The following is a 25,323-nucleotide window of genomic DNA, read 5'->3' on the forward strand; positions in this document are numbered from 1 at the left end:
AAATAAGTGTGCGATGCAATATGCACGACTTCATCAGTACATTCACGACTCAACACACCAAGAGCCGGCCAACATTAAATCATGCACTAAAGCCTCAGAAATTGAAAAAAATATATATTCTTAACTTGTTGAAGAGAGAGAGAGAGAGAGAGAGAGAGAGAGAGAGAGAGAGAGAGAGAGAGAGAGAGAGAGAGAGAGAGAGAGAGAGAGAGAGAGAGAACAGGAAACTGGCTACACATCTTGGACCGGCTGAGGCAAAATCCACAAGAAGCACATCCTCCACAACACGCTGCAAAAACAAGAGGAGAGAGAGAAAAAAAGAAAAGAGCAACGGTCGTCGGGAATAGAAGCAACGAACCAACGAGAGAAGCAGCAATGACCCCTCCCAGTCAACCTTCCTGCGGGGCCCCCTCACGGCGACCTCAGGGGACACCACGCGGGATAATTAATCAAGTGGAGACCAGCCCCGAGTGTTGCCGAGTACGTTGGAGACTCCAAAACAGGTCCCCAGAATCTAGCTAATTGGAAGGATCTTTAAAGGGGCGCGAAGCTGTAAGTGGACCGAGGGAGGACGGCGGGTGCAGCCTCGCCGACCTTGGGAACGGACACCTCGGGCATGCCTCTGGGGTGAGAGAGAGAGAGAGAGAGAGAGAGAGAGAGAGAGAGAGAGAGAGAGAGAGAGAGAGAGAGAGAGAGAGAGAGAGAGAGAGAGAGAGAGAGAGAGAGAGAGAGAGACTGTAATAATATTTTTGCATAATACACAAACAGCTACGTATTCAACAATCTATCTATTCAACGTCGTTCGAATATCAGGATTCTTGGTCTCATATTCCTAAACGTTCCGTCGTCTTATCTCGGCTAATTTCAACACGCTGTAGTGGAAGTTATTGGAATTCTCAAGGCTACGTATTTTCATGATTGGAGTGATAGATTAGGAAGGATTCTGCACCATCGGCAAGAAAAACACACTTGAGAACCCGACTTATCATCATCTGTGGCCTTCCAAATTACTCCTGATGAGAGAACAAAGCACTTAAGAATACGTGCTTGCATCCCAAACTCTTGTGCCGCATATTAGTTTCCTCTCTGTCTCTCTTCTCCTCCCACGCCTCGCCAGAAGAACCCGTAATGACCTCATCCAGTTTCCTCTTCGTTCCTCCTCCAAGACTCCCATAGCCCTCTCTTGACCTTAGAACCATTCCCTTCCCCCCCGTCCCTCAACGCTCAACCTTCAAGCATCACCATCCTCGCAGTTTCTAAGTAACCTAACAGTTCCCTGGCACACCTGTCCTCTATAGCTGAATCTTGGCGCTATTAGGTCTCGGTTTAATGGCAATTTCTTTCTCTTACTCCTTTCACTTCCTCACCCTCTTCGTAGTTTCTCATTACCAGTTCCTTAGCGCCTCCACCCTTCATATCTACGTTTGTCTAGCATTCTTTCCTTTTCTTTCTTTACCTTTACCTCCCTGTCTCACTTTTATTTCTTAAGTAATTATATAATCTTAACATATCGTAACTCATCCATCTATCCTATTGTTATACTTATTATCCCTTGATTTAGCATACTTTTCCTTTTTCCTTTCCCTTCTTTACTTTTGCCCCACCGTGTCACCATGTTATTGTCTCTAAGACGATCCTATCATCATAACATCCCTTATATATCCTAACTCATCCACCTATCCTATCGTTATTATTAAATGCCTTGATTTAGCACCATTTCATTTCCTCATCCTTTTTATTCTTTATTTTTACCTCCCCGTCTCATCGTCCTATTGTTTCCCAGGCAATCCTACCATCCTAACACTTCCCAACTCATCTACCGTCTGTATGCCCTGTCGTTATTACCGTGCCTTGATTTAGCATCCCTTCTTTCCCCTCAGGGCTCTCTTAAAGTACCCTTAAGTCTTGTTCCAAGCATCCTATACTCACAAATCACTGTTCCCTGTCCCCTGAAGTTCCACCTCTTTGTCTCTTCTTAATTTCTTAGAGAGGAGAATTTTATTTTTTTGTCAGCAGCGCACCATTCTTACCTTTGCCTTATATGAATGCAAAAAGTACATTACGCCATGTTCTTAGCATTCATCTCTCACGACTAGTCACTGGTTTCTGCTCCTAAGAGTCTATCTTTTCATCTTTCTCGTGTCACTTCTACTCTTAGTACTTTTGCATCCCTTACTTTTCCTTATGTCTATCCAAAAGTACCTTACGTCTTGCGGTCAGCATCTAAAACGCACATTCCTTTTCTCATATTCCCTTTATTCTCTCTCAACAGCTTAGCATCCTTTACTTTCCCTTACGTCTATTCAAAATTCATATCTATCCAAAAGTACCTTGAGTCTCATTTTTCAGCATCTAAAACACACATTCCCTGTTCTTTCAAGTCCATTCCTTTGTCTCTTTCGTATCGCCTTCCTCTCCTAGCACCTTCCTTCTCCCTTCCTCTGCTTTCTCACCGCCCCACCGCCCCAGGCCCCCCGCGGTGGAGCCACAGGGCCGAGCAACGATGAGCCGCCGGGATGAGCCATAATTCATCTAATGAGTTCCCTTCGTCACGCTTCTAATGAGTCTTGTCCAGCGTGTAATGACCCCTATTAGCCCACGATCAAGGCGGAATTAACGACTGATTATTGAGCCAGAGAGGTGGTTGAGTACGCTAGCTTTTTTATCCTCTCTCTCTCTCTCTCTCTCTCTCTCTCTCTCTCTCTCTCTCTCTCTCTCTCTAATCGCCTCTTCCTGGGTGGCAAGGCTTAACATGCTGCGGTCATAGCAAGATAGACATAATGTGTTACTGGTGGCATGCAGGAATAAACACACAGGTGGTGATGGTGGTGGAGGCAGTACAGGTGGCTGGGATACGCTGAATGGTGACCTTTAACTGGTGGAGTGAGAGGAGAGTCAGGAGAGTGTAGGTGTTGGATAAAATTTAATGTGGCGACAGTGTGTGGCGTACTGACAACAGGATTCATGACCTTCTTAGTCCTGTCTGACGCCGTGGAAAGTGCCCCACACATCACTAGTAATCCCCTGGGTTCTGCCGGCAGCTCTATCCTGATTAGGCCTCGCCGCTGATAATGGAGCTATTTGTGTCTCGTAAGTTTGTTTTCTTCATCCACCACGCGGACCGATATGTAGCTTAGTGTGGGAACTGCTGCCAACACACCCGCTTAATTACCGCGTCCTTCGCCTCCCCAATTAGGTTTTATGTTACGTTAAAAATCCTCCTCGTATATTTTCGAGTTGTCAAGAATAATGTAAACTTCTAAGATTAATATTTAGTTGCCCTTAATATAACGAGCGACGGAGAGAAGCAGAGGCACGCAGCCCAATAAGCGCGAGGGTCACAGCACACTGGTGGGGTGCCTGAGGTGACGGAGGGGAGGGAGGGAGGGAGGGAAATGTTGCATCAGTGCCTGGCGGGTGCGGGCACTACAGCGGCACTCACAGTAGGAGGAGGGACTATAAACGGCCGTCTGTCCTTATCGCGGCACCACAGGGCACCTTGTTCACGCCGGGATAAGTGGCTGAATGTGTCTCCTCCAAGCGCATTGAGAAACGTAGAGGTGGTGGTGATGGATGAGGGCGGTGGCCTGAGGATTGCGGGTGAAGGCGAGCGGTTGTGAGGACCAGACCCAAGATAACTCCCACAACAAGGTGGCTACTGAAGGCTGGAAATAGAACGCTCCTTGCACGTCAATGCGCAATAATTCGATAGTAAAAATGCGAAATCAACCGTGTCCGGCTTCTTGCTGGTGGAAAAGACTGGCCGCGGCAGCCACCGGAGCCTTATTGCATGTCTCTCTGGTTCTCCTACTTTGGTCTGTCAGGTCTGAGGGGCGTCCCATGTTACGGGTCCACTGCCATGAACCATTTGACTCCTCCTTATCACTACCACGCACCTCCTACCATTACCTTCACTTGCTCGATGGCAACGCAACACGGAACTCTAACACGGAGAAAAATGACAATGAACAAAACTTGGCAGCAAAGAAAACGAAATACACGATCGAGGAGAATAAAAAGCACGAATGAATTCCTACCACATTCAGCATCATTACCTCCCAGGCAACTCGGAACACCAACATGGAGAAAAGAGACACTGAACAAACCCCACGAACAGGTTTGCAGGAAGGAAAACGAAATATAAGATTAAAAAAAAAAAAAAATGAAAAGCACAAACATATTCCTGCCACAGCTACCTTCATGATCTCCAAGACAACCTAGAACTGAACACCAGCATGGAGAAAAATGACACTGAGCAAACCCAGAAAACGGTCACGGGAATAAAGAGCGAAGTATAGGACCGCAGAAAAGCACTAACAAACCTCTACCACGGCTACCTTCATTACCTTCCAGGCAAACCGAAAGAGAACACGACATGAAGAAAAATTACCCTGAACATCTCTAAAAGATAAAGATAAAAAGGAGAACGAAATAACTTTAGAAAAAGACAAAAACAGAACTAGAAAAAAAAAAAAACATCACAAAAAAGGAAAACACCAGCACCAAGAAAGACGACAAGACTCAAGGCTCTGAAAAGGATTAAGAGGTAGGGAAACCGAAATGAAGGAATGAGCATGATCAAAAACACGAACACGGATAAAGACTAAACAGAGAGAGAGAGAGAGAGAGAGAGAGAGAGAGAGACACACACACACACACACACACACACACACAGTCAGGAACGACGGAGGAGGAGGAGGAGTCAGCGCGGCACCAGACCAGCTGACTCGGGAACACGACACTCGGTTCGGACAAGTGGTTCAACTTGACCATCCTCGACCCGGCACGCGGATGTGGTACATGCGTGTCTGTATGTCTGTACGTCTGTGTATGTATGTAGTATGTTTGTGCGCGCGTAAATCGTGGAATGCGTGCCTGTGTTGTTTTAAGTGCCGGTGAGGTTAGCTGATTTCCATATCCCGCGTGCTTCCCAGTGGGGTATTGTTGCATGCATTTATGTATACACGTGGGCCTCATGGGCGAGCACAAGGCCACAACCACGGACTGAGAGCATCGTAAATCTACCGCTGCATCCGGTAGCGAGACGAAGGAGCAGGAGGAGTGGGAGAGAGAGTGAGTGAATGAGTGACTTGAGTGTTTAAGACGGGCAATTACAATGGTTACTGCCGCGTAGAGGAGGAGGAGGAGGAGGAGGAGGAGGAGGAGGAGAAGGAGGAAGAGGAGGAGGAATGCAACAAAATATCTAACAAGGAATAAAAAAAAAAAAACTGCCTGAATACACACACACACACACACACACACACACACACACACACACACAGCATGGGGATGGACGCCGTGCTTGAATAACGACCGGGAAAATTGATAGGTTGGCAGGTTGGATAGGTGACCGAACGTATCATAAAGTGAATGAGTGGATGAATGAATGAATGAACAGAGGGAAAAAATTCAGTTACATAGTGAAGACAATCGAAAAAGGAAATAAGGGAAAAGAAAGAGGAAGGAAAATAAGAGGGGAAGAGGAATAAAAAAGCACCACGAAGAGAACAGGGATATGCATAACTTTTAGCTCAACGAATATTACTCCTTTCCTGGACGGACGGACAATTTGTGGCGTCCGCATAAGGAACTGCTCACCAGGAAGAGACTTGTTGGCAATACCTTTACACAAATGAGAGCGAGAAACATTCCTTGGTCTGTACCTGCTTTCCCTCCCTACCATCCCCCACAGTACCCTACCCAACCTCCTCCCTCTCCGACACACCAAAAGGTCTCAGTCACTCACTCACTCACTCACTCCAGTTGAGATTAATTCTTTATCCCACTCTGATTTCTCCACCTCTTGTACTCTCCCTTCATCTTTCATTGTCACACCTCCATCGCTTCTCCATCGCTCACCTCTTGAATTATTGCGGAGGGTGGTGGTTTAAGGTCTGCACTGGAGAGGAATGGCTGGGAGGAAAAAGAAGAGGCGTTGTGCACAGTTGGAGAGGAAGGTAGGTGGTGGTTGAGGTGCGGTATCAAGGGAGGAGATGGAGGGACGTTGAGAAAAACAAGGGAGTTATTGTGCAGAGTGGAATGAATATGGTGTGGGGTGGCAGGAAGGCAGGGGAAGGTGCGTGAATGGTGTGCATAGGAAGAAAAGAAGGCAGGAAGGAAGGAAGGAAGAAATGGGAAAGATGTGATGTGATGTTATGGAAAGGATTTGCAAGAAGGGAAAAATTAAATAGTAAAGAAGTTTTAGTGTGTAGTCATAATATGCCTTTCTGATACTGATATTTATGCTTAAGGTCACACACACACACACACACACACACACACACACACACACACACACACACACACACACAAACACACACACACACACACACACACACACACACACACACACACACACACACACACACCTCGCATTTCCCGCCGTGCACGTCATCCATAATATGTGCATTCCTGGGCTAAGCAGGTCAAAACTGTTGCATGATCCTGAAACCTGTGGCGCAAGAATCACCATATTCGTTTAATGAGGTTGTGATCCGAGATTTACTTATGTTGCTATGAAGAAACCTTCCTTCCTTCTCTGCCCACCCTTCTTTGCTCTCTTTGTCCTCATAATTGCCATTCACACCACAACAATATGCATCAACATTCTCATCTAATTTTCCCTTGGGCATGAATGTATATGTATTGATGTATGCTTACGTACACGCGCAGCCATCCAGACACACTGACTGACAGACATAAATGCAATAATGTACGCATGAAAATAAATTCCTTTGCTTTCACATCAAAGGCCACCGCCAAGGTCTCCTCCTTCATCCCTTCGCCAAATCCAACTCCTCCGCCTGCAGGCCACCCCTCACCCCCTGCCACCACCACGCCCCACACCCCACCCACTGCCACCACCACGCCCCACACCCCCTACTGCCATCACCACGCCCCACACCCCCTACTGCCACCATCACGCCCCCACACCCCACTCACTGCCACCATCACGCCCCACACCTCACCCACTGCCACCACCACGCCTCACTCCACCCACTGCCACCACCACGCCTCACTCCACCCACTGCCACCACCACGCCCCACACCTCATCCACTGCCACCACCACGCCTCACTCCATCCACTGCCACCACCACGCCTCACTCCACCCACTGACATCACCACGCTACACGCCCCACCTCCTACAACAATCCCTCCTTCATTCTTCCTACCACATACTCTTCCATAACACCTCAAACCTTTAGCACGGTGCCCATCTCTTTTCCCAATACCATACCCCCCTTCACCTCTTCATACAATACTTGCGCAATACAATACTTAACCCCCCCCTTCAGTCTCTTCCCCAATGCCTTCCTCGGTACCTCAGTATGTTATCATTCTCCATCCCTGCATCTCACCCAGACCACCACACCCTCTTCAACCTCGCCCACTGTCGATGCTCAAGTCCACTCAATGCCACCACACCTTCTCCCACCACTCCCATCTCCATCTACTCGACTATCAGTATGCAATTCTCTCATCATGACTATCACCACACCCACCTTCACCTATATAGCCCTATTTTCCTTAACCTCACGCACCTCCCTCCACCATCACATCTCCTACCGCACCTCCTACCCATCGTCACAGTTTCCAGTACCCCATCCGTCTCTTTCATCCCCTTCAGACTCGGTTGCTCACCCTCTCAACTATCATCGTTATTGGCAGCCACAGGGACAATGAATGACCTCTCTTGTACAGGGTGCATCATAAATTGGTGTCACATTCTCACGAGTGAAGGAACATCTTATTCAGAGTAGAAAATGTTATACTGATATGTAATGTATTCATATTCGCTATGGTGGGAGTTCGAAAGAATTTGAAATAAGATTGGCGTCTTGGAGGGGGATTAGGACATGTAAGTACGGTGGATGGGACAAGAGAGAGGCGGTAGAGCAAGGGGTGAGTGTGGTGGAGAGTGTAAAGGAAAGAATAACAGAGGCCGCAAACGAGAAGTAGGAAGGGTTAAGTCAATGCAGGAAGATACTGAGTGATTAATTATTAAACACAACACTCCGCCACTAGTACATGAAGACTTTGTGGGTACCTAAGTGAAAAAAAAAATGATAGATAACTTGTGTTGAGGTGTGTTACTGGCATATTCCCTGCAAGTCTACCGTCACTTCTTAACAAAGCTAACCTTTCATAGTTGTTCGCAGCAATATGGAATATGAGGTCTTCCTCAACACTTCTCGTCTTCTTGATAAATGTCTGGAATGCGTTCGACTGCAACAATAATCTGCCTTTCGTCTCTATGTTCCTGTTTTCGTCAAGCTGCAACACCACTCCAGTAAATCATCCTTTGTCACCAAGATGTTACTACACCCTTACCAACACACGAACTCTGCCATATTTTCCATTTGTGCGCTTTCTCTTGTGCTCCAGTTCACCGGCTCTACAAATTTGCATGCACACAACACACTGCACACAGGTATTATCTTCTAATCAAACAACAATGTCCTTCACCTCAGGTCCGTCGCCAAGCTAACAACTCTGTCTTGGCGCCAAATGTGAAGTCACGTTTTCTGCTGGCTTGCTGGCGGAGTAATACAATACAATGTTGCCACCTTACATTTACTTTCCTTCATATTTCCATTCCTACAGGTCCTCATATACGCCTTAGTGGTCTTGGCAGTATACAGTGTTGTAGTAAAAATACAATCACTTGTTCTGGATAAAGTGGATCGTGGCACTAAGTATGTGAATGCACTGCCACCTCTCCCTTTTCCTCCTATCTCCCTCGCCCCACTCCCTGCATCCCTTTTAATTTCTTCTCTCCCAACTCAACTCTCAATTTAAACTTTTAATTAATCTCACACTAATACTGAATACGAGAACAGTATATAGGAGCATTTCTTTTTAGAACAATATGCTGACTCCCATTTAAGAATATATAACAATAACTGTTACACAGTACACATAATTATTAATTTTTGGCTTTTCGCCTGTTTCTCTCCATGTTATTTAACTTTCTGACCTTCTTCTGTCTTGCTTTATGTTTCTGACCTTGTCTCTCTGTCTTGGTTTATGACTATTTGAGTTCTTCTTCTGTATCTCTGGTTTGATGTCACTAACCGACACTGAAGTCAGGCTACGTTAGCGTCCATTTGCTATTACGACTAGGTAGTTTATCCATGATTTCCACTTTTGTAGCAAGGTGAAACATTAATAACAATTACGACCATTCTTCATTATCACCACTAGTATTATTACTACTACTTTCATCATTACAATTCCAACCTACTTCTTTCACTAGCAACACTAGAGCTGCTTTCCACAACACAACCATGCTGCGCCGCCTTCCTTCCCTCCCCTACCACGTATTCTCGCCTCTACACAACATTCCATGGTGGATGATCCCCGAAAAAATATGCATCTAAGGAGATAAACGGGGCCGCCCTTCTTGGCATGATTTACCTACCCGGCTTGGGTTGCATTCTGGGAGGGGGAGGAGGAGGAGGAGGAGGTGGGGCGGGTGGGGAGGACTAGGTGCTGTTATTGTGGGCGTGGGTATTGTTGTGTGGGTGTGGAAGCTGTTTTTGTTGTGGGCGTTTCTGAGTCGAGTTCGTAAGCCCTCCCGCAGCGGGTAAGTGGTGGATAAAGGGCGGGGGAGACAGCCCAACACGTGGTTAAAATACGAGACAGTGTTAACCCAGACACACCGCCCCTGGACGAGCTATAAGTAACACCCAGACAAGCCATAAAGTGTATACAAGACATAACGGAGGAGGAAGGAAGTGCGTGTATACAGCCTCCACACTGACTCTGGCAGTGTCGAGGAGGACGCACTAACATCACCACCACCACGGCTACCTAGAGAAAGCAAGAGAGGGAGTGGGATGATGCAACTCCCTCAGTGACGTGGTGCTCCCTTACACACGAGTGCAGGCAGTGACCTCATCCTGCTTCCCACACGCCGCATGCAAACACACAAATGCCTATGATTTTGTTTACGAAGGTAGATCGCATCAGCGCTGTGGTGATGTAAGTGACTTCTGTGGCTGGCAGTGCAACAACATGCGACAAAAGTGTCTACAGATTAGCACTATGAAGCGTCTCTCCTCTAATGAACAAACAAGAAAATGACAACGTTACAGTGATCCATGTCCTAGCAACACCTGAGATATGTTAATTATGGACCAGAAAACGTAAAAAAAATACCGAGTTTTACACAGTTCTCGCTTAGTAACACATAAGAAAAGTTAATTACAGGCCAAAAATTCTCTAAGAAGATACTAAATTTGCGTAAAACAGTCCTGATTACCATGTTTCAATCAAGTAACAGATATATCACCTTAACGTAAGAATGACACCGCACGAAAACTTCCTAAGGTAAAATTAATCGGGCACCACCTGAGCACCCACAACACTCTCCCAGCGCGACAGAACATTCCGAGACAACACGTAAATGTCCACCACGACGACCGGGTCTATTTCTCGCGGTAAGCCAGACAGGCAGGCAGGCGGGCGGGCGGGCACAGGAGAGCAGAGGAGAACAGGGCAGGGCAGGGCAGGGCAGGTGAGTCCAGCCGCCGCCCAGACTCAGGTGTGCCGGCAGGTCGTACAGGTATGGAAATTAGACTCGCATTTTGCCTCCATCCAGGTAGTACTATTTCCCCCACAGGGCGAGGCTGCGCTCCTCAACCCTGGGACGAACTGCGCACTTTGGTGGGAGTATTCTTAGTTCGTGTGTCGTGGTTTCCTGCATATTTCTTGAATAGTAATAGTGTATTGAGCATGTGTGTGTTTCTCTCTCTCTCTCTCTCTCTCTCTCTCTCTCTCTCTCTCTCTCTCTCTCTCTCTCTCTCTCTCTCTCTCTCTCTCTCTCTCTCTCTCTCTGTGTGTGTGTGTGTGTGTGTGTGTGTGTGTGTGTGTGTGTGTGTGTGTGTGTGTGTGTGTGTGTGTGTGTGTGTGTGTGTGTGTGTGTGTGTGTGTGTGTTTCAGTCGTTATTTTCACATTTCATAGCAACAATCTGTGTCTCTCTCTCTCTCTCTCTCTCTCTCTCTCTCTCTCTCTCTCTCTCTCCTCTCTCTCTCTCTCTCTCTCTCTCTCTCTCTCTCTGAATTCTAGTGCCAGCATAAAGACGCGGCCCATCACAAGATCATCGGGGGGTCATCTAAGAAGGGCTGGTCAACTCGCATTCCTTCTCTCCCTTCGTTCCATCGCAGCTCCTCACTCATCCCTGAACACCCCTGGACCTCTGTGTGCGCCGCTCCAGGACACATGCCCTGCCACTCCTCCTGACCCTGCCCTGGACACATAAATATGGATCTGGAGATAATCTTGTGCTAGAAATAAAGAATGGGACTGACGCAATGGAGACTGAAATAACTGTGTTCGTTTCTTTCTTTTATTTTATTTATTTATTTATTTATTCATTCTTATCTATCGAGAGTTGAAAAAACACTAATTTTTTTTCGTTTACGTCATTCGAAAACAAATAAAAAAATAATAATACAAGAAGCACTTATGTTTACGGACAGATATTTGACGAAGACACGCCAACCTCTTTTTTTTTTTCTCCATGAAGATATCACTAAAATAAGTTCGACATTCGAACTAGTACACAAAAAATTGCAGAAAGCGTAGGATAGACAATCGAAAACTTAAAAAAAAATAATACCACAGGAAGTACTTACATTTATGAACAGTGATTTGAAGAAGAAACGCGATTTACTTTATTTTTTCTGTTCCCAAGAGTATTTCACTAAAAACGTTTGTCATTTGAGTCAGTAAACAAAAAAATAGCTGGACGCGCAGGACAGATTCGAGAAGTGAGGCGTCACTGTTGGAACCGCCGCACGTCCCACCGTGGATCGGAATAGATTACTGAACAAAGTGTAACGTAAACTCAAGGGCAAAGACAGTCACGCTTCCCCAAGATGATGTGATGATAACCAATAGAAGCAGAGAGAGAGAGAGAGAGAGAGAGAGAGAGAGAGAGAGAGAGAGAGAGAGAGAGAGAGAGAGAGAGGAGAGGAGAGATAGGAGAGGAGAGGAGAGGAGAGGAGAGAAGGGAGAGGGAAAAAGGAGGAAACGAGAAAAAAAAGTGAAGAAAAAGACAAGACAAGAGAAGAGAGAAAACTAGATAAGAAAAAAGAAGAAAGAGCAGAAGAGAAGAGAGCATAAGAGGTTAGAAAGAGAAGTGCAAGAGGCGAGAAAGGAGTATAAGTAGAAGATGTGGGAACGAGAGAAGAGGGAGAGAACCAAACACTCACTGAGGTCTCGGTCTCGTGTGAACCCTCTAAGCGAGGCAGCGAATGGAACCGATGCGGATCATGGTTCATTTCAGCCATTAGGACTTGAAGAAGAAGCCGCGTGTACAGCCATGTGCACCAACACACTAACGCACCAGCAACACACCGCTGCCTACCACCGAGACTGTGCTGGGTGAGAGGTTGTGGTGGTGCTGGAGGTTGTTACACGTTCTGAAACACTTTTGCGGCACCTGAACTACTTTCTATAGGCTCTAATTGAAGTGACAAAGGTTTTTAAGGATGTTTTTAGGGTCCAGGGACATATTATTAATAAGATATCTACATTAGTAACAGGCACTAATGAGAACTCTAGCTAATCATCTCCCTGGCCTTTTGAACAGTCGTGGCGAGAGAGTTAAATGTTTTTGAATACTGGCCTGTGTTTGCTGGTGCATGCCTCGATCTCTGCTGGCGTCTGTTGGTGCTCGTAAAGTTGGTTACTACTGATGATACAATACACGAGCGGCCGTCTTACTCTGCCCAGTGTTGCTGCTTCAATCCGCCGTGACAAATGGATCACAGAAATGAGTTTCGTTTTGATGGAGGCTTTTGTTCGTTGTATACCTTAAGTCTGGAATGTTTTAGACTTTTGGAAGGTTTTAATTTAGTGGCATGTGAGTTTATATCAACAAAAATAAGTGTTGTTTTTAGTATTCCGAACCTGTGTATGTCCAAAGGTTAATTGTGAGTGACGTTTGTTGGCTTCTCATGATCGAAAAGTAAAATAAATTCTTGAGCAAGTCACTCCTGAAGAAGGAAAAAATTAAATGGCGTGATACACCCACAAATGAGGAAAAGAACTCTGGGCGGAAAAGTTAATTTTCTTGTGTGTGTGTTTGCATTTTGTTTTACTCTTCCGCAAGTTTTAGTTGTTTATAATATTTTGTAGCGGCGCCATATGACCACGATATTGCGGCGCATTAACTTTTATAAATCACTAATCCTGTGTGTGTGTGTGTGTGTGTGTGTGTGTGTGTGTGTGAGTGAGGTGCCGGAAGCTGTCGTGCTGGTGTCTAGAATATCCCCTCATTAATCATCATAATTTCCGTCTTGGCCGCGGCGCCGATGACTCTTCCTGGCGAGGAGTTACGGTCTGCGTACGTCATCTGATCTCATGAGAAGCAGCCAGCGAGGAGCGAGGCACGGGGGGATTGAAGGAGGGGCTATTCATTTACCCTTCTGACCACTCACTCTCACTCTCACTCTCTCCCTCATTCTGCCTTGTTGGTTCGCTTTCTCCCTCATTTCCTCCTGCTTGCTAATGTTAACAACAAAGACAGCAACAATTCTTCGTCAGCAAACTACGAGCTGATTTATTTCCCAGAAAATTAATTGATGATTGAATTTCAGGACGAGATGAATGCCAGACCACACGGTACGTCTATTTAAAATCATATTTACTAGATAGTTTTAGGGTCATTAAGGAGCATTTTACTTTTTTAGATCCATCAACAGTGCATTTTATAATTAGAAATTTGTTAATTAATCAGTGTTAAAGTAGAAGTCTCTTTCCTGGTAGTACTAATTTCCTAATCTTATGACATACACAGTAAGTGTATACGAGGTCATTGCCGTCACAAAAATTATTTATGATTTAAGTATCAGGCAAATTAATAACTTACTCAGTAGTCAGAGTATTTCTAATGTATATATAACGTTATTTAATCATCCTCTAACTATCTAGTAGACGCTACAGGACTCAATACAAAACGTCCCTAGTTTCTTTATCAACACCAAACTCTACACATGCGCAGTAACAATCGTACCGCCGGGTTTTCTGTACCGTCACGGCGGGCTTGTGGCGGGACAGGTGATGGAGGAGGGGAGGGCCGCGGGGCTACAAGGTGATTACAAGTCACACTGAGAAGTATGGTCCGGAATAGAACTGGGTAATTACTCCTTCTATAACCAATCACGCCCACCCACACTCTCCGCCTGGCCACCCACACTCTAGTACTCGTCCTGGAACGAGCAGGAACTCTGCCCTGTACTCGCAGCACTCACCTTCATCAGTCCTCCAGCCGCGGAGTTCCCAGGGTGTGGGAAGGAATGCTGCTGCCTCACCCCAATCTTATTACACATCAGCCGTTTGTACAGACGAAGTCAAAAGTTAAGTAACCTTGTACAGTCACTTACACTGTGTTTTTATGTTTTCTGTCTTACATCCTCTAGAGAATCTAATCAAATCTCTCCACAACACCCGACAACTAATAGATTCTTAGATCAGAGGACTTGATATCATGTAAAAACAGTAAAATACAGTGAACTGATTGTGGTATGTTACTGAACTACTGACCATGACTGTACCACGCTCACACCCAATCCTGCTCACACATCCACTCACAAAAAAGGAGGAAAACACACATAGGAATAAAAGAATACCAATAACAATAACAACAACAACCTTACCTGATTCGAAGGAAGCCTCAGCGTGACTGCCGCCATCTTTCCTGTCCAGTGATTGGTTCCCTGGATCTTGGGACACGGCGACGATTGGCTCCGCCCTCACGCTGCCCTCTGCCGACAATTCCCCCAAATCAGGCAGGGATTCCGCTTCTTGCTCTGGAATTGAAAAAGAAGACAGCAATTACACGACGAAAGCAACTCCCGCTGACCGCACGACGCCGAGGAACAAGACAAAAATATTTGGTTTTCTGTTTTACTCTAGCCTGGGGCGCCGTCCTCCCCTAGCACCCGCGTCCTTCACCTCTCCGCGCCGCGCCGCGCCCTTCCTGCCCGTCGCTGCAGCATGCCTTCGTAATGGCTGGGTGAAGCCGTCTGTGAGCCCTTTCAGGTGTTGGCTCTAATGAGCGGCGCGCAGATAAGGGCCAGACATGAGGCGATCACCGACCACGAGGCGGCACCTTCACCACCGCCACCACCGCCAACCCATTACTATCACCACTATCGCCGACATCACTACCTTTACCACCACCGCCATTATCATTACTACCAACACCAGTACCAGCAATAGCACTATTACTACCACCAACACTGCCATCGTCATCATTACTGCCAACACTACAGTATCACCACAAACTCTAACCATCACCACCATCCACACCATCAAAACTACCACAACTACATCACCACCTCTAGCAACAACAGTACCTCTCATCCCCAACACAAACAAAACTAACCATAACCACAATAACAATCACCACTCTACACCACCCACATCCCTAGTCCCCACCACCACCACCAACATACCTCAAACCCCATCCACTCTACCCAACCTGAGCAGTATTATCTCTACCGCCACAGTCACTCAGAATTACCTCTCGCTCTGCTCCCATCGCAACACTTCCACGGGCAAGGGGCAGATAAGGCTTACAAGGCAACTCGGTGATATATGATGGTTAATGGCGGGCTCAGGAAGAGTTACTGGAGAGCCGAGAAGCGTTGCAGGGAAGGTGACTGCTAAGTGTATCAGTGGGTGAAGAGGGTGACGAGTGCAGGAGATGGGAAGCGTGAGAAGAAATCAGCATGTTTTCAGGGGTACCAAGTTTTATTTTATTTATTTATTTATTTTTTTTTTTTTTTTTGTGTTGCTTTTCCTGATAGTTTGGTGGAAATTTTTAGTAGAATTTGAAGAGATGCATTTTTTCACTGTTGTACGTCTGAAGGAGAAATAAAAATTGAGAAAAAGCCCTCTTGTTTGACACTTCTCAAAAAAAAAAAAAAAAAAATTTAAATAATGGTGCCCAATTTAGCGTTGGAGGCGCGTTGACACTGACGGTAAAGGAAGCGATCGAGTGTTTTAAATTCCTCATTGCTTACGACATAAATTTCTACTCACTAAAATCTTCTAGTTCTTCAAATAGATCAAAAGGCTCCCTCTTCTCTCATCAACAACCCAATCAAAGAGGCTAACATTTCAGAGCACTTAAGGCACACATGCATTTTATAGCTATAGAATTACTGACATAAGCTTTCATTCAAGTATCACACGAACCGCGGGGCTCATTATATTAACAGCGGCTTATCATTCTCTGCCGGGGTCACTGCCACCGATGTTAATTAAGACACGGGCGTTAGCAAGCTGCCGCAGGTATACTTCCTACAGGTGTTCGATAATTTATTCCCGTCAGCGAACACCTGCTTTCCACTTCATCAACGTCCTCACAGATAGTGCGCTCCTCTTCTCCTCCATTCATCCGTCTTGTGCGTGGTGTGTTCCTATTTGCACGGTTTGCTATCTCTCCGGTACTCTATTCTTATAAATTTCAGTCCGTTTGCTGATTTATTTTTGCTATTTGAGGGTCTGATTCCAGTTAACTTCTTTGCTTCCAGTTTATTCCTACTGTTTCTCTCCCTCTTTCTCTCTCTCCTTCTCTCTCTCTCTCTCTCTCTCTCCCTCTCTCATAAATTACTTTCAATCTCATAAATTTTAGTCCGTTTGCTGATTTACTTTTGCTATTTGAGGATCTGATATCGTTTAACTTCTTTGCTTCTAGTCTATTCCTTCTGTTTAATATCTCTCTCATAAATTTCTCTCATTCTCATAAATTTCAGTCCGTCGCTGATTTATTTTTGCTATTTGAGGTTGTAATATCGTTCAGTTTCTCTGCTTCAAGTGTATTAATGTTTTCCTCTCTCTCTCTCTCTCTCTCTCTCTCTCTCTCTCTCTCTCTCTCTCTCTCTCTCTCTCTCTCTCTCTCTCTCTCTCTCTCTCCTCTGCTTCAAGTGTATTAATGTTTTCCTCTCTCTCTCTCTCTCTCTCTCTCTCTCTCTCTCTCTCTCTCTCTCTCTCTCTCTCTCTCTCTCTCTCTCTCTCTCTCTCTCTCTCTCTCTCTCTCTCTCTCTCTCTCTCTCTCTCTCTCTCTCTCTCTCTCTCTCTCTCTCTGTACTCGTATCATTAAACACACTTCTCTCTTCTTTCTTATCTTTCACTCTCCCTTTCTACATCCTTTACATCCTGGTCTCGTCTTTCCTCCCACCGTTCTATTCACCGCTCCTCCTGCTAATCCTTTCCTTCCCTCTTATCTACTACGTCACTTGCATTCTCTTCCTCCGCCCCCCCCCACTCTCTCCTGTTCACTTTTCATTCCTTCATGCCTCCTGCACATCACGTTCTTATTAGCATTAGTTATATATAATGTTACGAGTAATACTTTAGTATGATAAGTTTAAAACAGTACACGTTTCAATTTGGCAAACTGAATTTTCTTTTCATTTCAAGTAACTATTACCATAATTGCTATCAGCACTATGCCAAGATAATAATTCCAATAATCACTATCAGTATCACATCTACTGCTACTACTACTGCTACTACTCTTCACTTAACCCTTACTTTCTAAACACCAGGACCACCACCACCACCACCACCACCACTACTACTACCACCACCATCACTATTCATCTTACCTTTATTGCCTGCTTGTGACAGGTAGTAATGGGAGCAAAGGTACAACAATATACCCGCCCACCCAACGGACGACTTCACTAACGAGAAAAAATGCATCGCCACCGATCATACAATAACGTCGAGGCCCAATTGAAGCGGGCGAGCGATGCCGTAAGCCCGGTTTTATATGCTGCGGTCGGACGGGCGGGAGTGTGTGCGGGCCGCGTACGTAAGGGAGGGTGGAGGAACGTGGTGCGGGAGGCGAAGGAGTGACTGTAAGGGCTTGTGTTAGGAAAGGTTGTGGAAAAGAAAGTAAAGAAGGTAAGGAAGGTGTTAGTTTCTTTCTGGTAGATGTGTGAAGGTCATGGTCACGTGTTGGGGGGCGAGGAGGGAGTGGGGGAGCTGGTGAGATGATTCAGGTGTGCGTGAGAGCGAGGTAAAAGAAAATGGAAGAAAGAAGAGCCTAATGTACGAGAAGGAATGACGTGTAAGAAAAAAATGAGAGTGCATGAGCGAGCAGGTGTGTGTGTGTGTGTGTGTGTGTGTGTGTGTGTGTGTGTGTGTGTGTGTGTGTGTGTGTGTGTGTGTGTGCATAACCTTTCCACTCTCCTTTCTCAGGGACATTTCCAGAGGTGGTGACATCACTAATCAAACTCTCCTTCCTTTCTCCGCGGCTGAGTGACAAGCGGCGACTCTCCTGACCCTCCAGTGACATCCATGCCCCTCCCTCCGCCGCCCACGCACCGCCCACACCCCCGGCCATTGTTCGAGGGCGACAGGGAGTGGAGAGAGCACGCACAACATGCCTCGCAATCGACCAGCCGTTGCCTCCCTCTCTCTTTCTTCCTTCTCTCTCTCTCTCTCTCTCTCTCTCTCTCTCTCTCTCTCTCTCTCTCTCTCTCTCTCTCTCTCTCTCTCTCTCCCTTCCTCTCTCCAGTTCCCTCTTCCGACTGAGAGTGATCAGCGCCGTTAGGTCAGGGTCAGGCGGTCGTGGTGGTGGTGGTGGTGGTGGTGGCCTGTCATCTCGATTTAAGTCACTCCTCATTAGACGTCCCGAGTCGAGAGAGGAGCGTCTTAATGAACTCACACAGGTTTTGCATGTCATAAGAATGCCAGGGCTGTCCTATTCATCTAGCAGCCTCCCTCCTCCTCATCTCTTTTATCATGGTAATTGGGCTTCCTTCTTTAAATGACTGCCTGACTTCCTCGCTCTTCCTCTAACATATAATCAACCTATAATCTAGTACGTTTTCCCTTTCACTGGAGTACCTGGGTCTGTTCCTCACTTGTTGGGCTTTCACTGGGATAAATTGCCTGCTTGTAAACTTGAGTCGTGATAAGTAATCAATAACAAGGATTAATCCACCTGTCTTTTACCTGTCAGGTGTACAAGTATATCAAGCATGGCCGGTATACACAACCAGAGTGTAACCCGGATTGCCAGCATGAGAGTACAACTTTACTTCGCCTTCCCCTTCACTCGTACAGTCGTGGTGATAAGACGAGTAGCATATTGGACGCACTTCCATTATGGTTCAGGTTTTCCCTCAACCTTACGTCCTCTCCTTTGCTTAGAATCTGTCAGCTGTCAAGTTTGTAGGGAGACAGTCAGGAAATCAGAGGAGATTAAAGGAAACAGTCACAGTGGAAGTGAGTGCAGAACGCTACTTCAATCTTGACCATTATTGTACACACTTACACTTCCTACATCCGCCCCGCTCATTTCCTTCCACCTCCCCGCACCGCTACAGTCTGTTCCCATCCGGCCGTCACCTTCACACCCTCCCCACACTCGCCGCCTCATTAAGTCAGAATACCTCCAGTGCTCAGGTGAGAAGCAAAGCACTAGTCAACACCGTCCCGCCACCCTATTGACAGGCGCACAAAGGCTCCCTCAGCTCACTGTTTACCTTCCGAAGGGCGAGGTCCGCCGCCCCAGGAAGGCTTGTGTGCCGCCTTGTTGTGCGCGCCAACAGGACCCGGAGCTTTCGGCGGATTTCATCTCAAGTGTTATAGCGAGGGTGGGAGACTGCGGGAGTCTGGTGGTGGTGGGAGTCTTCATCAGTGACTTCGGCTAATTCCTGGAGAGGTTTTTGTTAAATTCTGGGAGTAGGCTTTTATATCTCACTTGAAGTACTCTCTCTCTCTCTCTCTCTCTCTCTCTCTCTCTCTCTCTCTCTCTCTCTCTCTCTCTCTCTCTCTCTCTCTCTCTCTCTCTCATCCAGGAAGACAACACCTGGTAGACTCTACGCCACAAGACGAGTCCTAGTCACACGAGGCCGTATTGTCTGCGAAATCCCTTCCTCGACCCCTGACCTCTGCCTCTCTTTCTCTCTCCTTCCTCCCACATACAGGCTTCGCTCTCTTCCCTGAGGCTGACTCAGTAATCAGAGAGCAGGGAACAATTGCCTCAACGGAGCACAGCCACGCCTCTGCTGTCAGGTTAACCGGTTGCTCAACGGGGTCGTTGTCGCCGTCAAGGATGCCTGTGTTTCCTCCCGACTGGCTCTCGTTATTAATGGTGCGGCCGTTATTCATTCCGCTAAAGCTTAATGGTGAAGCGAACGTACGTGAGAATCCAGAAAATAGTTTTAGTTAGATGAAATTTCTTCTTATAATATATGAGAAGGACATTTTTTTTTTTCCTTTTTGTAATTTTGTGGACAGTTCACTGCAAAATACAGTTTCAGGTTGTCTTTACTTTTTTCTTCACGTGATGACTGTAATCGGTAGTAACCTCGAAACAAATTACAACAATTTACTTAATTTCATCAGCAGTGAGTGAGTGTGCTGCTCGTACATTTCTTCACCAAGGACGAAGCCTGGGGTCCCGCCTCGTACGGCATCCCACCCTCCACCCCCAGGCCCCAGCATCACGGGCAGGTGGAGGATCAGCGTGGGAGCGAAGGCGGCACGGGGAGGGTAAGCGGGGGAACTGTGGTCTGGTTACTGACTTAGGAATCACGACCAGGCAGTTTCAGGTGCAGTCGTGGTGAAGCCGCAGCCACCATTACCGGGCAATTTTGGAGAAGAGGTCGTCCATCTGCCCTCGTCCAGCCGCTGTCGCCGCCTCCTCCCCTCTAGGTGGATTCCCAGCATCCATTACACGTGCTGTTCTCTCCCTCTGTCCTGTCTACAGCCACGTGATACCACCAGGAATGTGCTCCTTAAACTTCTTATGTTTCCTCGAGCGTATGAGAATGTGTATGTGGATTGCTTCAGATAAAACCACCATTTATTGACGTGTTGTTCTTTCCCTCTCTCCCGCCTCAGCCACGCGATACCACCAAGAATGTGCTCTCCAAATTACGAACCTCTTATGTTTCCTCGAGCGTATGAGAGTACGTTTAAATGCACATCTCTTAAAACAAAACCAGCATTTATTAACCATTACCTCCATGTAATTAGCCCTTAATATCCTCCCATCAGAAATCAAAGGTTTATATGATTACATGCACACTCTACGGTCCATAAGCGCCATTTACTACCCATTACCTCTTTGTAATTACCCCTTAACAACACTCCCCTTCACAAACCACATGTTCCTTCAGCCCTCCATCCATTCTATCCCGCAGCATCCTTCCAGCCACGCCCTGGACTCACAACCACTTAGTCCCACCCACTGCTACTCACACTACCACTCTGATAAGCATTCCACCACCGCCACATTCCCTGAACACCTGTCACTCACTTTGCCGCCCACATGACGCTGAAATTCGTGGAGTTCCAACACGAACTTGAAGAAAACAAGAGAAAATAAAAACATCCCAGCAAAATTAGCTAATGTTTCAAATGTTGACGAAAAGAAGTGAAGGTAAAAATTTGTGGTGGTATGTGATTAATCTTCAGTTCTTAGGAGTGGTAAGAATGTGTTTGTTTCTATGTCAAAGAAGCGGTTGAATGGGTAAAAGGTGTGGCCGCCAAGCAAAATGGGAGATGACATAAAAAGGAAAGGAAAGAAGGTAGAGACGGAGAAAAACCGGGGTTATCAGGGTCAGGAACAGAGGTATTAAGAGAGGAATTCAGAGGCATCGGGGGAAGCTGGGAGGGAGCTCGAGACCGGCCAGGGGGTGAAGGAAGATGAGTTCTTTGAGGGAGCGCACGCACACACACACACACACACACACACACACACACACACACACACACACACACACACACACACACACACACACACACACACACACACACACACACACACACAGCTGCATCAACACAAGAAAATCTCAAATCTTTCCTCTTCTAAGAAAGCTGCCAGCAAAACACCAACGCTAACCCTTCACACTACACTGCTCACACGGCAGGAATAAACCATTCAATTCAATTCACAGTTCACCGAATTTCAATAACCAATAATACAAATTAAAGAGAAAAAAGTTGACACAGAATAACCTTCCTTAAGCTTCACATAGAAATATTGCTTCCTTTAAACACAGAATTTAAGACTGCAGATAAATTTATGGAATTCAGAATGGAGAGAGGAGAAAAAAATAACGCATTACATGAATTGGCGAGGCATATTTGCAAGATGTCGCAATAACACAAGATTATCAGGGTGGCATTCAAAATAACAAGCTACAGATCTACTGGGAAAAAAAAAAAAAATCCAACAAGCCAATTACCAGCGGCTTCTGGTTTTAGTAGAGTGAGCAGCAGAATGGACGGATTCATTCAGGTGTCAATAAAGTGAACACATATTTCGTGGTAAAAGAAAAGTCTATCCATTTAACTTTCCTTTTTTTAAGACAGATTTAATCCGGTAATTGCTACCTCTCCCCCAATCATCTGCCTGGAAGAAAAAGAAAACATGGGAAGGGAGCATTTTCCTTTCATTCTTTATCAATTGTGTTTGCTCTGGTCTTGTGTTATTCTTCCATCGCCTTTTTTCTACAAGCAGTCTCCGGAAAACATCCTACTATTAGTCCTTTCTTTACAGCTTGCAGAGGATATAAAGTGACTAGTCCATTTATTTATTTATCTATTGTATTTGTTCTTATCTTGTGTCATTCTCCTCCCTCTTTTTTTTTTTATTATTTTTATACAAGCAGCCTCTGAAGATAACCTCACTATTACTCCTTTATTTACAGCTTGTAAAGAACAGAGACTGACTAGTCCATTTTGCTATTATCGGTGTCCTCATCCCCATCCCTCCCTTGTGAACGCACGCACGCACACATACCAGCACGCGTGTCCACTCCTGAGAAAGAGAAAAGAAAAAAAAAAAGCAGATTCTCATGAACATTCCCTCACTCATCTTCGTGGGCGGCGGGAGGCGGTGAGGCGGAGACGAGGATGAAGTAGGGATGTGTAGGGGGAACTGTAGAGGGAGGCAGGAGGGGAGAAGATTAGAAGACCAGGTTTGTATAACGGAGGACTGGAGGACATGAGGAGAGGGCGTCACGGCTCAATGAAGGACTTAAGAACTGAAAGCCACATGGATCTTGCGTACACTTTCTTTTTGTGTCCTTCCCTGAACCAGCCAGTACGTGCGTGGTGGCGGGGATATGACGGGCTGGCTGGCGGCGTGGCTTGGCTTGGCTTAGCGACGACCACACTTCACGTCGCTCTGTAATTGGCTACATTTCAAAACTTTCGTGGTCCAGGTGAATGTTAATGCTCTTTTTTGTATTTACTTTTTGTTTGGGGGTTTTTTGGGGGGTGTTTTTTTTTTTTCTTCTCCACTTTTACGATATTTTTTCTGAGCTTTTCTGCGTGTCTGTCTCTCGGGTTTCTGAGTGTGGTTGGTGTGCGGCCTCCACGTCACTGAGAACCGAATACTTTGTGTCATCGAAGTTGTCGCACATCACTTATAACCTTCACCGTGTCCTCCTCCTCCTCCTGCTCTTCTTCTTCTTATTCTTCTTCCTTTTCCTCCTCCTCCTCCTCTTTTCTCCTGTTACCACCATACATTTTCTTTCTCTTTCCCTCGTTTTCCATTCTTCTGTTTCCTTCTCTCCTCTTCCTCTTCTTTCTCAGTAGTTCCACCATTTCTGATTTATCATTCTTCTTTTTCATTCCTATTTCTTTTCTCTTCTTGCATCCTTTTCTTCCTCCTTTGTTCCATCACTTTTTCATCCTCTTCTTGTTTCTCTTTCTCCTTTTTATCTTTTCCGTTACTTTTCTTTCCTTTGTTTTTTTTTTACTCTATCGTTATTGTTTTCCTCCTAACCAATCTCTCTCTCTCTCTCTCTCTCTCTCTCTCTCTCTCTCTCTCTCTCTCTCTCTCTCTCTCTCTCTCTCTCTCTCTCTCTCTCTCCTTTTACGGTCTCCCCCTTCCTCCGCATTAAATTTATTCAACTATTCATCTTTTTCTCCTGCTATTCTTCTTTACCTTCATTACTGTTATTACTACTAATATTTAATTTACCTCCACCTTTTTTTCCCCTTCCTCCTCTTCTCCCTATTGTTATCTTCTCCCCCCTTTTCTTCCTCCTCCTCTTCCTCTTTCTCCCGGATACTCGCCTCACGCTTTCCTGCTCTTTAATATCCCTCGTCCTCACTTTCACTGTCACTGTAGGTCATAATTATGTATCAAGACAAATTAGTCGCCATCAGACGCACCGCATTCCGCACGCGTGATACTCAAGGGGATGGTAATCAAGGGTTCGGTGAGAAATATAATAGAAGGTACCTTTCAGAGTGACTTAAAACAAACTCTCTGCCAGACAGCTGTGAATGTTAGGGACGTGAGACCATGGACGTACGTGTGTGTGTGTGTGTGTGTGTGTGTGTGTGTGTGTGTGTGTGTGTGTGTGTGTGTGTGTGTGTGTGTGTGTGTGTGTGTCACTGCCACAGTCATCTTCTTGTGCAGTTCGCAAAGAAAATTATTACGGCCTCAAATCACTGTTATATTCTGAACTCAAAAAGTATTCTGAAGTCCCTCACCAGTATTTAAAGTTAAGAATCAGGGACACCTTTGCAGGAGGCCGCCTCGTGGAATGTGAGCGGACAAGTATCTTAGTTGAACATTAAATTCAAATCACTAAAGAAAATGTAGACAAACACGTCGCCGCGACACACCCAAGAGTCTGACATGAGGCGACGCTCGATGCCACGCCTGTCTGGACGAGCTGCCCAGCCACTCCTCGTCGCCGGTTGCTTTTGTTTACCGGATCCAAAACATTCTCGTAAAGTAGTGTTTGTATCGTGCCTTTAGGCGTGTCGGGTTGTGGCGGAACGCACAGCAGTGTTTTACTATCTGGCGGGGAGCAGTTAACAAGGACACCGTGTATATAAATGAAAAAAGAAAGGAGACACTACACATAAATGGCTGGTCATTAATGGCCGGCGGCGGGGTAAGGGGCGGCGCGACACGCTGACCCCAGTCTCCAGGGTACCAAGGGTCACGACACTATCGGCTACGGCTTGGGAGGCGCTCATGCTCAGGAGCGTCCCCTCCATCAGGCAGCTCCGCGGGATAAAAACACTCATCATATACATAAGTGCACCGCAGGCAAACACAAGCTGATGTTCACCTGGACTGGCAAGAAAATCATGTTGATTTGTAACATGGAGAGTAATGACAGTAATCACGGCCTACGTCCCGTGGCCTGAAGAGAACAGCCTTGTGGCAGATGAACTATTCCGTGCCACCAGGAGGGGGAGTCGTGCTCTAACAACGAAGGGCAAACGTTAGTGGAGGACAACAGGGACAAAAGACCTGAGGGCGCCGGTGCACCGCCACACCTGCCCAATAATGACAACTTGCCCGGAG

At 46.1% G+C, this 25,323-nt stretch overlaps 1 long non-coding RNA gene across 1 annotated transcript in view; it reads right to left on the minus strand.

Annotated features, from left to right (window-relative positions):
* Window positions 1–6,952: 6,952 nt before the first annotated feature.
* LOC135108500 (uncharacterized) overlaps window positions 6,953–25,323 on the minus strand; it is a 101,732-nt gene continuing 83,361 nt past the window's right edge. The window contains exons 3-4 of the long non-coding RNA XR_010272310.1: window positions 14,669–14,821; window positions 6,953–10,713 (exon numbers count right to left, since the gene is read on the minus strand). This is a non-coding gene — a long non-coding RNA (uncharacterized LOC135108500). The remainder of the gene's footprint in view (window positions 10,714–14,668; window positions 14,822–25,323) is intronic.

The sequence above is a fragment of the Scylla paramamosain genome, chromosome 17 (assembly GCF_035594125.1).
Source record: "Scylla paramamosain isolate STU-SP2022 chromosome 17, ASM3559412v1, whole genome shotgun sequence".
NCBI lineage: Eukaryota > Metazoa > Arthropoda > Malacostraca > Decapoda > Portunidae > Scylla > Scylla paramamosain.